Source organism: Phocoena sinus, chromosome 3, assembly GCF_008692025.1.
Source record: "Phocoena sinus isolate mPhoSin1 chromosome 3, mPhoSin1.pri, whole genome shotgun sequence".
Lineage (NCBI taxonomy): Eukaryota > Metazoa > Chordata > Mammalia > Artiodactyla > Phocoenidae > Phocoena > Phocoena sinus.
The window spans coordinates 68,083,837-68,095,210 of NC_045765.1; the positions used below are offsets into that span (position 1 = coordinate 68,083,837).

Sequence of the window (11,374 nt, forward strand, 5' to 3'; positions counted from 1 at the left end):
ACCAAATTCCTATAATCCAGTATTATCCAGGGAGCATCATAGAAATGCTATTCCTGTCTGCAGTCTCAGCACCTCAGAAATTCCATACATAAATGGTCTCCTGCTCTAATTCTTGATATAGGATAGGTTTGCAGTGAGCCTGTCTTAATGCTTATTTCACTTATATTTTCATTTTCAGAGGCACTACAAGGCTTAAATTCATTTATAATGGCTTAATCAGCTTCTTTTCAGGGAAAAATCCCCTTTTAGATATGGAGTACCTGCATGAGTCCCACTGTTTTTTTTTTTTAGTAAGAACTCATTAGATATTTGGAAAGATGACTGCAAGAAAATAAGTAACTTTGATTCATGGAAACATCTTGAAATACTTTACCATGCTTTTGGGTCATGAAGACTCCAGCCATATTTTGTCAAACACTCGTTCTTCAATTTTGAAACCAATGTGGATAGCCAGGGAAAAGCAATCTGTATGTTTCTAATTAATTTACACTTAACTCATCAAAATGTTGTTTTCTAAGAGCTATTTGATGTGTAAGACCTCTTATGAGCCTTTCAAATATGGCTTCTAAGCATTTTTCCTTTGAACCAGAAAGTCACTTTTTTTTTTTTCCCCTGAAGCAAATGGAATTCAATTCTCAAAAGGCTTAGTTTGGTTCAAAAAATTGTCAGACTCACACAATCTGACAAAACATGTTCTCTCCCTTAAATGGATTAACTCGTGCAGTAGGCGCTAGGAATTAAAGGGCACTTCATATTAGGCAAAGATTCACTTAAAATGACCACAGTGTTAATGAAATTTTTGTTTATTTAGCATTCCCTCAGATAAAATAACATTAAATACACTCATGTGAATGGGCTTAAGTACTGCTGCAGGAAAATGCAAAGGAATTAAACATTTTTATCTTAAAAGTTCATTCACACTGGTCTTTACAGCGTATGTGCAAAGGTTTTTAGATATTATCTCCCTGGTTTCTCCCCTAAACTCAATGTTGTATATAGGAGGCTCATAGATTGGCATCATCCAATATTACTTCTCTTGCCTTTTATATCAGGATCCTAAAAGCAGTGATTACTACAGTAAAATACAATGACAGATCTGGAGCACAACCCTTGACAAATGTCCCAGGTGTGTCACGTTTTATTATGTTTGCATAGTCCAAGTGTGTATGAGTATTATATTTTAATCTAAATTCCTTCCTTGATATTAGTCTTACAAGTACATTTTTGCTTTCTATCTAATAGCCACTTAGTTTGAAATATCCACATTGATTTTCAAATTCATTGTGTCATAATTGCCTGACTTACTTTTCACCTATTCATTGTAACAAAATTTTGTTAAGAGACCTCCTGTCAACCTACATATTACAGAAAACACGCTTGGAGTTTCCTTTAACTATTTTCTCTGTCTCCAACATTGAAAAGTCCTTAGATATGCCCTTGTGATTTCTTCTACTGTTTATACCCAAATTTCTCCTTCAATTCAGGCACACACTAACTCATCATCCCTTTCTAACTTCTGGTTAATGATTACTTATTTAGATTTTTTAGCTTCTTGAAGGACAATTTTAGTTTGCAGATAAGAATTCATAGAGGATTTTGCATTATCACCACTGAATTTCTTGGATAGAAATTATGATACTATAATTCTTGGGTACTCTTATGATACTATAGCCAAATAGTTGATCCTATTGAATGCCTATAAACCATCTAAATACAAATACTACATATTTGTATTGTCAGGCAGCTTTCTTTTAGTTTTCTTCCAGAACTATTTTGGTTGGAAATAACATGAAAACCAAGGCAATTTGAACATAATATAAAGACAAATTCAAATCTCATAGAATTGAAAATGCTTTGGTATAGAAGCAGGTATTGTATAACTTCTGAAGTTTTTCAATATACTAGTTATAAGAGAACTTATTTCATAAGCTAAATTCCAAAATATTTTCATAGAGGTAATACCTCTGATTTCAGTATACACACAGATATTTTAAAATGAAAAATCCACTCAGTTCGTGATTGTCATCATCACTGAAGCACTGGTTGCTTGTTGCATCCATGTATTTCTCCGTGGGCAGATTCAGAGAGTTTGGGCAGTACGTGTGCCCTGATTTCAGTGAGTTTATAACTGGGTTATAACCCATTCTCCAGAATCGCTATAAAGGGCTATCAGGACATATTTTTCAATTTTATCTTTTACTGTTCATTGCTTGGCCTCTGAAATGAAGTTTAAAAAGTCATTGCAAAACCCCTCAAAATAAGTCTACTTCTTTGAGTTAAGGGTGACCTTAACATATCTCTCACTGAAAGAGCTCATTCCAAGAGAGAGGACTTTTAAAAGACATTATGACCAGCCCCACCCCGACTCCTGCCCCCTAGACTTTCATCTTTTGTTTTTAGGCAGCATCAAACGTGTAAGACGAAGTGGCTCTGGAAGTTTTTGTAACAAGTCAGAAGGACATTTAAAAAGAGTACTACATGTATGTTTTGTAGCCTTATTCTCTGATAAGCCATAACAAACTTAAAGCATACTTTCCACCGGTGGCAAATTGCTATTGGGAACCACTCTAGTTCACTTGTGGCTTAAAAACACAGCAGTTGAATCAATTCGCATATAGGCTAAAATTCAAATGATTGTCAAAGAACAAGGAGGTACTAAGTGATTACCTTCCAGGAGATCCAGTGTGATTGCAGTTAGAATTCAGATGAATAGGATCTTTGGGAGGTCAGGGAGAAAGATAGAGGAAGAGGGAGGGAGGGGAAGGGAGAAGCGAGAAGGGGAAGGAAGGGAAGGGGAGGGGAAAAAGGCAACCTCACAGCACTTGACAGTGAAGAGAAAACAATTTTTTTTTTTTTTTTTTTAGCTTTCAAAATGGTTTCATAGATGTCTGCCTATTTATTTGATTTGGAATTATGTTTAAATGGGGTGAGAAAACTACCAAAATAAGATTTAAATTATTCATCCCTGATACAAATATCAACAGTCTCTTGTCTCTTAGTAACTACATTTAAACATACCAGAAATAGAATTATTTACTATGGTATTAGAATCTCTTTCAGCTGGTTAATAATCTTGCTTGTTAATAGAAGTAATTAATCCAGACCAGAATTATATATTTTAATTTTGCTGTAGGGAGTATAAGTAAGATTTCACAAGAACAAAGCAATCACAAAAACCGATCTGAGCGGTCTGAGGGCTGTGTTTGCCAAATATACATTTAGTGTAGCACGTATCAGGCTTCTGCTATGTTGTCCTTTCTTTGAACTCAAGGGTAGGCTAGGGGAATGTTATTGGAACCGCAAGCTTTCATTCAAGTCAGCAGTGTTCTTCAGAAGACATAGTAGCGTCTATATGATTTTTCTGAGGTTGCAAGACAGCTGTCCTATTGTGAAGAATCATACATATGTTTCAGTGAGTTTATGCTTAAAAACCCTCTCAAGATATTTGTCTGTCATTGTTTTGGGTGTAAAAGCATGATATCCCCAAACACAATTATGCTAAAGTTGACTTTACAATGGAAATGTTTTCAAATACAACTAGGTTGTTGAATTTTCAGAGCATAATGCTTTTCCTTGTTTTCATGGAAAAGGACAAATATTTAAAATATTCCGGTGTTTGTTTTTACCAAGGGAAAACTACTCTAAAAGTGAGAGGGCAGTTTGATGTCTAAACTTGAAAGGGTAAATTGCTGCTGTATCACATAAGTGGCTTTTGTAGGTTGGAAGCGAAAAATATTTTTCATATAAAAGTGAGTTTGGAGATCCGAGCATGCTCACTGTACAGCACTTTAAAATTATTAAAGTAGGTTGATTTAATAGAGTGAATCTTCTCAGGCTGAGGAGTACTTCATTTTGCACTGCATAAGCTCAGATGTTAGAACCCGATCACTTCCCAGCTGAAGAGCTTATAAAAAATGTGAAGTACTCTAATAATTTTAAATTACTCTATATTGCACATTTTCAGATCACCTCCAAATTCAAGTGCTTATAAAACTGCTCCCATAATTTTAAATTGCTATGTGCACAGTGATTTAAAATTGTGAGAGTGCTTCAAAGTTTTCTAATAAGTGCTTTAATTTAGAAGTGAGTTGAGCAACACTCCAGTAAAAGTTCAAGAAATTATTAAACTGATATAAAAATTTATCCTCTGGAAAGAAAATTACATTATGTCTAAAAGGGTGAGGCTGCAAATGAATATATATAAGGATGAAGGTATCAAATGCTCAGGAACAATCAGTAAATGAAATGAGACAATCAGGTCCTGGGTCGGGGTTTGTTTGGATAATTTTGCTCACTGCTTGCCTGAAGCTGCAGTTCTTGAAAATCTAACAGGTATTTCAATTCCTTTAAGGTGAAAAATTGCATATAGAGGATTTCATTTTCGATGCTCAGCATTTTCAGAGATGTCAGGAAATTTCTCCTGAAACTATGGGAAAATGGTATTGTTAGATGAAAGGAGTATATTTTAGAAAAAAGGGGAGCAGAAGAGAGAGAAAAAACAAGGGAGAGAGAGGAAGGGAAGAGAGGAAGAGAGAGGCTGGTGGGAGAGAGTTTATTGTTGAAGAGGTCTTTCCTCACTTGCCAGTAAGGTAACTTCTGGACATTCCTGACTCTTTAATTTCTCATTTTTCAAAGGTAAACATGGCATGTTTTAAATTGGACTCATGGGTGAATGAAATTGTTTTCATGAAGAACAGAATTCTTTTCGTAAACCAATGGTTCTGTTCACCCTAGAGAAGCACACAGATTTTGTTTTCTGACCACCATACACCATTATTGTTACGATGCACCAGGTGATTTGACATTAAACAGGCTACCACCCTACACAGATCTAGCATTGTCCCACATATTTGGGGGATAAAATATCTTGATATGTGCCAGCTGCCAACAGCTTGTTTTCCATGTCTTCTCCAGCTTATTTTTGATGCTGTTCAGGGCAACATGGTGGTACGTTTTGACTTAGTCACTTGGTTTGTCTGACTGAACTACCCAGTGTATCTGAAATATCAAACGGTTTCACGGGAACACAAGGCCTCGCGTGTATTTAACTAGAATTTTACAAAGTCTCTGATTAATAACACTGAACTGAAACACATAAAAGATGAGGATGTTCTTTTGTCAAATTGTTGAAGTTTTGTGATTTATATTATACATGTATTGTGATTTTTTGTACTTTTCCAAATTTTGTGAAACCCTCACAGACTTACTTCTAAGGAAAAAGAATTTATATTTTACTAAGTTGAAGATGAAATAAAGGTAAACTGCATGTTTCAGCAGTTCATGTTTCAGTATGGGAAATTATATATATCACTGGGTTCTAAAGTGTAATAAATGGGTGAATGTTAGTTATATCTCACATTGCTATAAATATTACTGTGCATCAAAACATTTGAAATTGTTTTCCTCATCTTCTTTTCTTCACTTATGTAAATAGTCTTGAAAATAACTGTATCTTCCTATATTTTTTAAAGGTAGAAGATTAATCTCTATAACTGCAGGGAAACAAGACTTTCTGAAATGTAATACTATATACACATACAAAGTAAAGAACAGTAAGACTGTATGTGAGATCTTACAAAGAGATTGACTTTTTTAAGGACAATTTATCATTTGTCGTGTATCACCATTTTCTAGAACTTTTCTAGCATTGTTAACACAAACTGCATTCTGTGTCCCCAGTAGAACCCTTATTAGTGGCCTGGAAATAAGGGTTACTCTGATCATCAGGCCTCAGAGAAAGGAGTTGTCTGGTTCCAAGAAAGTCATTGGTTTGCTTTCACTGCCAGAGTCTGATATTTCAGTGTAGAATTACCTCATTGTTTCTGCCTGACATGCTTTGTTTCAACTTCTCAAATCTCAGCAGACACTCATTTAAAAAACCCTCCACAATGGTTTGTTCTCAGAAGGATTTTCTTTCTTTTTCTGAGTCAATTCTGAGCAGTGAATAAGATGTGTTTTTCTTACAGTTGTCAATGAAAGACTATCCCTTTAACTGCCCAGCTTATTAGTCATATGCATTGCCTTAAGGTATTGCCCCAAAGATCAATATCCTGATATCCTTTCCATCTGCCTAGACCGAGATAATTAGGCTCTTTACTTTGTTTTGTGTGTAATGAAAGAGGCAACTATTGCTCGTAGGGAAAAAAGGCTACATCCCTGTGGTAAACGTATTGACATTTACAGACACTGGCAGAGCACAACATGGGGAGAGTAATGAGAAATTTGACTGCTTTCCCCTCTCTCTCTCTGCTTCCTGTTTTAGAGCTGCTACATCCCACAGTGAATTACTAGCTACAAAGAGAAGGGACTGCTTAGGGACTGACAATTGAGAGCGTTTACAATTAGCTGAATTGATTAACCTTTACAAATGCTGTTACTTTATGAGGTGTGTTTCTCAGCCCTGGTTGAACAGTATGTTATTGATTCAACATACTCCTTTACGGAAGCCCTGATTGGTCTGTGGCGCCACCCGTCATAATGCCTGCCTCGGTAATCGTTTCTACATGTTCTTGGGAAAACTTGACACGGAAGGCTGACTGGCATTATGTAAGTGGGGTCCACGTCTCCCTCTCGGAAGGCTGTACAGCCGGCGGAATCCAGGGCACTGAACTGCATCCCTATCGCCAGGCGCATACACAAAGAATGCCAGCCTCCGTGCCAGCCTCTCAGTGCAGCCCAGTTCACAGCCTCACTCCCAAAAAGCAGCCTGCAGGAGGGAAAGGGCTCCAGACACTCCGATATTTCCAAGTCCTCTGTATTCCCTGATTTTTTACGTGTGTGTGTGTGTGTAAGGGAAAGGGGTGGTGGTAAATTATCCAAAAAATTGAATTGTATTTAGCTTAATTTTTTTTTTTTAAGATTGCGGACTGACTTTGAGTGCCACTTCGGCTGGTGATTCCAAAATCTATAGTGGAAGGCATTTTCCTTTAATCAGTTTCATTCAAAGAAGCTCGGTGCTTAGAAATAATAAATAATACCTCGGAATGGCTGCCTTCCATCCCTCATGCCCCAAAGAACTATATGAATACAAAAAAAAATACTGTTTGCTTTTTCCTCCCTTCTTGCTTCCCTCTCTCTCCACTTTCTTCCTTTTATCCTTCCTTTATTTTTCATTTCAAGGTGTACATTTTTGTGATTGTAAAGATAAAAGGACTAAAAGCTTGAAATACATACTACAGAGTAAATCCATCAGCTGTTCCATCAGCATTCCTAAAATGCATGCCGCATCTAAGACCAGTTATATGATTTGCGGGGTGTAGTGCGAAATGAAGATGCAGGGCCCCTTGTTCATAAATTATTAAAAATTTCTAAACAGAAACAGCAGAGTATTAAACCCAACTCAGCTCTTCTAAGTATGAGACTTAAGTGACAGCACAGGTCACATGCCCAGGAAGTAGGCTCTGTCTTCATCTTTGACACTGTTATTTGGGAAAAGATTGAGGGAGGCATGGGCCTGGGATGGTGGTATTTGTTTTCTTTCCCAACTCAAACTTAAACTTCCCTGTTGTGAGACTGGTGTATTCCAGATCATGCTGGATTGCATATGCTTGTTTACCACTTAAACTGCTGCTTAACTGGGTCTGAACTGAGAGCACCACCCTTATGCCCATCTTCTGCACAGCGGATCCCAGCGACTTGAAGTACTTTTATCCATGCCAGAATTCTGAGATTGGAGCGTTTGTCACTTTGTGCATCCAGTAATGGCTGAAAAAAGTTTGTTTTGCTTTATGTGATTAAACTGAATACTTGGCTTGATGCACATGCAAATACATGTGCATTTATTCTAATATAATATATATTCAAATGCACGGGATTTTTTCATACATGAATGTGCATAACAGAATTGAGTTTATGGCATTCCAAGAAACAGATGAACAATGATGGAAGACAGCCATTTTTTTTTAATGAAGAATTGATGCGTTTTTAAAGAAAAAAAATCAGGAAGCTGCTCTAACAAAGTCTGCAGCATTCACAGCATGACAAACAAATTAGAAAACAGCAGATGCAGCACAAATTAAGATGTATTTAGCACAGCAGCCCATCAGATGTGTGAACGTCTTTTGTAATTCAGCTCTGCAAGGTTGATGTATCGCACTTTAGACAGCTGATAATGAACCCTCCTAGCAATTAGAAGTGGAAATACCAAGGAGTCAAAATTGTGCTGTTCCCAGTGGACCAAAAAAGAAAAAAAAAAAAAAAAAACCTGTGTGAAATTTACTTCTTTATGTGCTTGCAAAACAAAGAGAATGTTTCAGTTTATATACTGGTGTGTTTGAATTCTCCTGCCTTTTAAAAATTCCTACTTCATTTTAATTACCATCTGATTCTAAAGTGTCATTAAATAAGTATGAATTCTGTTGCAAACACGTTTTATGGCCAACACAATGTCTCTCCTTTACGGGATGCATTATTTAGTAATCTTACATTAAGACAATAACTTCAATCATTGTGCCTTCAAATGGCAATAAGCATGGTAATAGCTTTGCTGAGCTCCTTCCTGACTTTTCTATCATTGTGTTTTCCCTTTAATATTAGAGCATTGTTTTTATTTCTATGCAGAGAGTGTGTTTTCCCCAATTTCTGTTTTCTGAGAGTGGAAGCCCTTTTGCAGTAGGGAACAAAGCATCAAAGTCCATTTAATAGGCCAAATTCTATCCCAATCCAGTGTCAGGCTAAACATGCACTGCTAATGTTTGCTTTTTTTCCCCATCAATATTTGATTTAAGCAAGCATATCATTTCCTAGGAGGAAGAGGTGCCTGGTAGTCACTCCTTAGCGCTAGCAACAAATAGTCCAGCATTTTGTCAAGTATGGATTTTGACAACCCTAGCTTGAAAGAAATCACTGGGGAATAAACCAAACAACACAAAGGTAACAGATAAGAAAAGGAAACCTAATTGGTGTACTCTGCCTAGGAAAGAGAGGTCTGATAGGTGATTTAAAACGTAACCCTCTTATGTGAATAACCTCAGATGATTCTGATGTTCATGATCTTAGCTAAATTAGCATCACAGTTACAATTTCCTTTTGAGTCTGTTTGCTGCTATTATGTTGTTGAAATCTTAATCTCTGACCTCCAAAGAGCAAACTCCCAGGGTCAATTCTAAGTTAAATTTAGAGGAATGTAAGGCTCAACTGAAACACACACTCACATTTCTGTAAGACTAATACAAATGTCCAAGTGCATATGTGCTGATCCGTCATATTGTGAACACAAAGGATGGAATTTAGTTCTCAAGGTGGCAGCCTTTCTGAGCTACCCAGAGACGGGTCCAAATGGCATTGCCCTGGGTTCTGGTCATAACAGGGAAACATTCACAACGTCCAGAGCCCTTCATGTCCCGCGGATAAAGGAGGAGGCTGTCCTCACAGTCTCTGCAGCAGGAACCCACTTGGGTGGCACCAATCTTGACTTCCAAATGGAACAGTTCATTTACAAAAGGAAAAGTGATAGCATCTACATCATAAAGCTTCAGAGGACCTGGGAGAAGCTCTTGCTGCAGGCTGGTGCCATTACTGCTACTGAAAGCCTGGCTGGTGTCATGCCATATGCTCCAGGAATTCAGCTGTGCTGAAGTCTGTGCTGCCTCTGGAGCTGCTCCTATTGCTGGCGCTCCACTCCCAAAACCTTCACTAACCAGCTCCAGGCAGCCTCCCAAGAGCCCCGACCAACTTCCGGTGGTTACTGATCCCAGGGCCGACCACCAGCCTTTCACAGGTTATGTTAACCTGCCTACCATCACTCTGGGTAAACCAGACTCTCCTCTGCGCGGTGTGGACATTGCCATCCCGCGCATGGGAAGGGACGTCCCTCAGCGGATGTGACGTGCTGGAGGCCGGCCGGGAAGTTCGACGCCTGCGCGGCTCCATCTCCCGTGAGCACTTGCGGGAGGTCGCCCCTTTTCTACGTCTACAGAGACCCTGAAGAGATGGAAAAGGGTGAGCAGGTTGCTCCTGAAAAAGTGTTGGCCCTGGAGGAAATTCAGGGCATATGAACTGCTCCCACTCTCGAATTTACGACTCCTCAACCTGCGGTGGCAGACCGGCCTGAAGGCACAGGTGCCCTCGCAGCCTATTCATCATTTCCGGCTGAACAGGAGCCCAGCCCGTCTCGGAGAAGACTTGGGCAGTGGCTCCCACCGCTCAGGCCACTGAATGGGTAGGAATGACCACTGAGTGGTCATAAGCTGTTCTTCCTTAGGCTCTTAAACAGAAAATGAAGCAGAGACTATTAGAAATGTGACAGAGTCCAGAGGGCATGAACTAGCAGGGTGGAGAACGGAATAGGCCTGCAGCTATTTGATTGATTTTTTTGTGGATTTTTTTCCCCCGTGTTTAAAAGTTAATGCAACAATTTTAAAATCAGCAAATTTTCATGCAGAAATTTGGATTTTAGCTTTTTTGTTACTTCAGCTAGCAAAGGGCTTGTATTCTCATGTGGTCACAATTGGGGACCCTCTGCCTTCAGATGGGCTGGCACTCTCCAAGTTTCCACAGTCCCCCACCTCCACTGCCTCTTCCACTGAGCCTGTGTGTTGGTTACTATTCATCATGCTGCTTGCGCTGTTGTTTTCTCAGGCCCCAAAACTTTTCTTACTCAACTGATTTTCTTATTTATGTTACCTGTATAGCCTTTATAGACATTTATGTTTATGGCCCTAACTGTTCTTAGTATCCTCATTTATGAAATCAGAGGGATGAATTAGGAGATATATTTTTCAAATCTAACATCCTATGATTTTGTTTTCTATTAATATTTATACAAAACTTGAGGGGAAAATAGATTCATTAGAGTAAGGAGACATTTAGGGTAGTCATGAGAAAGAAGTGCTAGAATAAAATGTGAAAGAAACATTGTATTTTTTTCCTGCTGGCTATTTTGAACTCTCTTTATCCTTAAAGAATGATAATCCCTTACATCTGTGCAATGCCATAGTACTTGTGAAAGTGCTGTCATATAAAAGAACCTCTTTGAGCTCATTTTATGAGGCTCTTTTTTAGAAAAGACATGGATGAAAGGTGATAGATAATCCCATCTAGGATGAACTCCTTTCTGGTGTGGGGGGTAAATTAATTGCTTTATCATGGTTTCTTCTGGCTGTATAATTCCATTTTTCATCAAGGCTATGACCTTTCCTAAAAGAGAAGTTACTACACTGAGAAGGATTGAAGCTGTTAGAACCTGTTTGCTCCTTAGGAAGATGGTTTAACCCAGGTTTCCCCTTTTATACTGATTTATGAGGCAGGTGGTACTAAGCAGTCTCCAAGCTTATTACAACTATTTTCATTTCAGTATTGTGAATCTAAAACAAACAACGATGTTTAGAAATAGCTGGAGACACTTGGGTAATTTCTAAGTCAGTCTTCAGTTATG

The 11,374-nt window shown here is 38.3% G+C and overlaps 1 pseudogene; it reads left to right on the forward strand.

Annotated features, from left to right (window-relative positions):
• The first annotated feature begins 9,173 nt into the window (after positions 1-9,173).
• LOC116751044 lies at positions 9,174-10,186 on the forward strand (annotated as a pseudogene).
• The last annotated feature ends 1,188 nt before the right edge of the window (positions 10,187-11,374 follow it).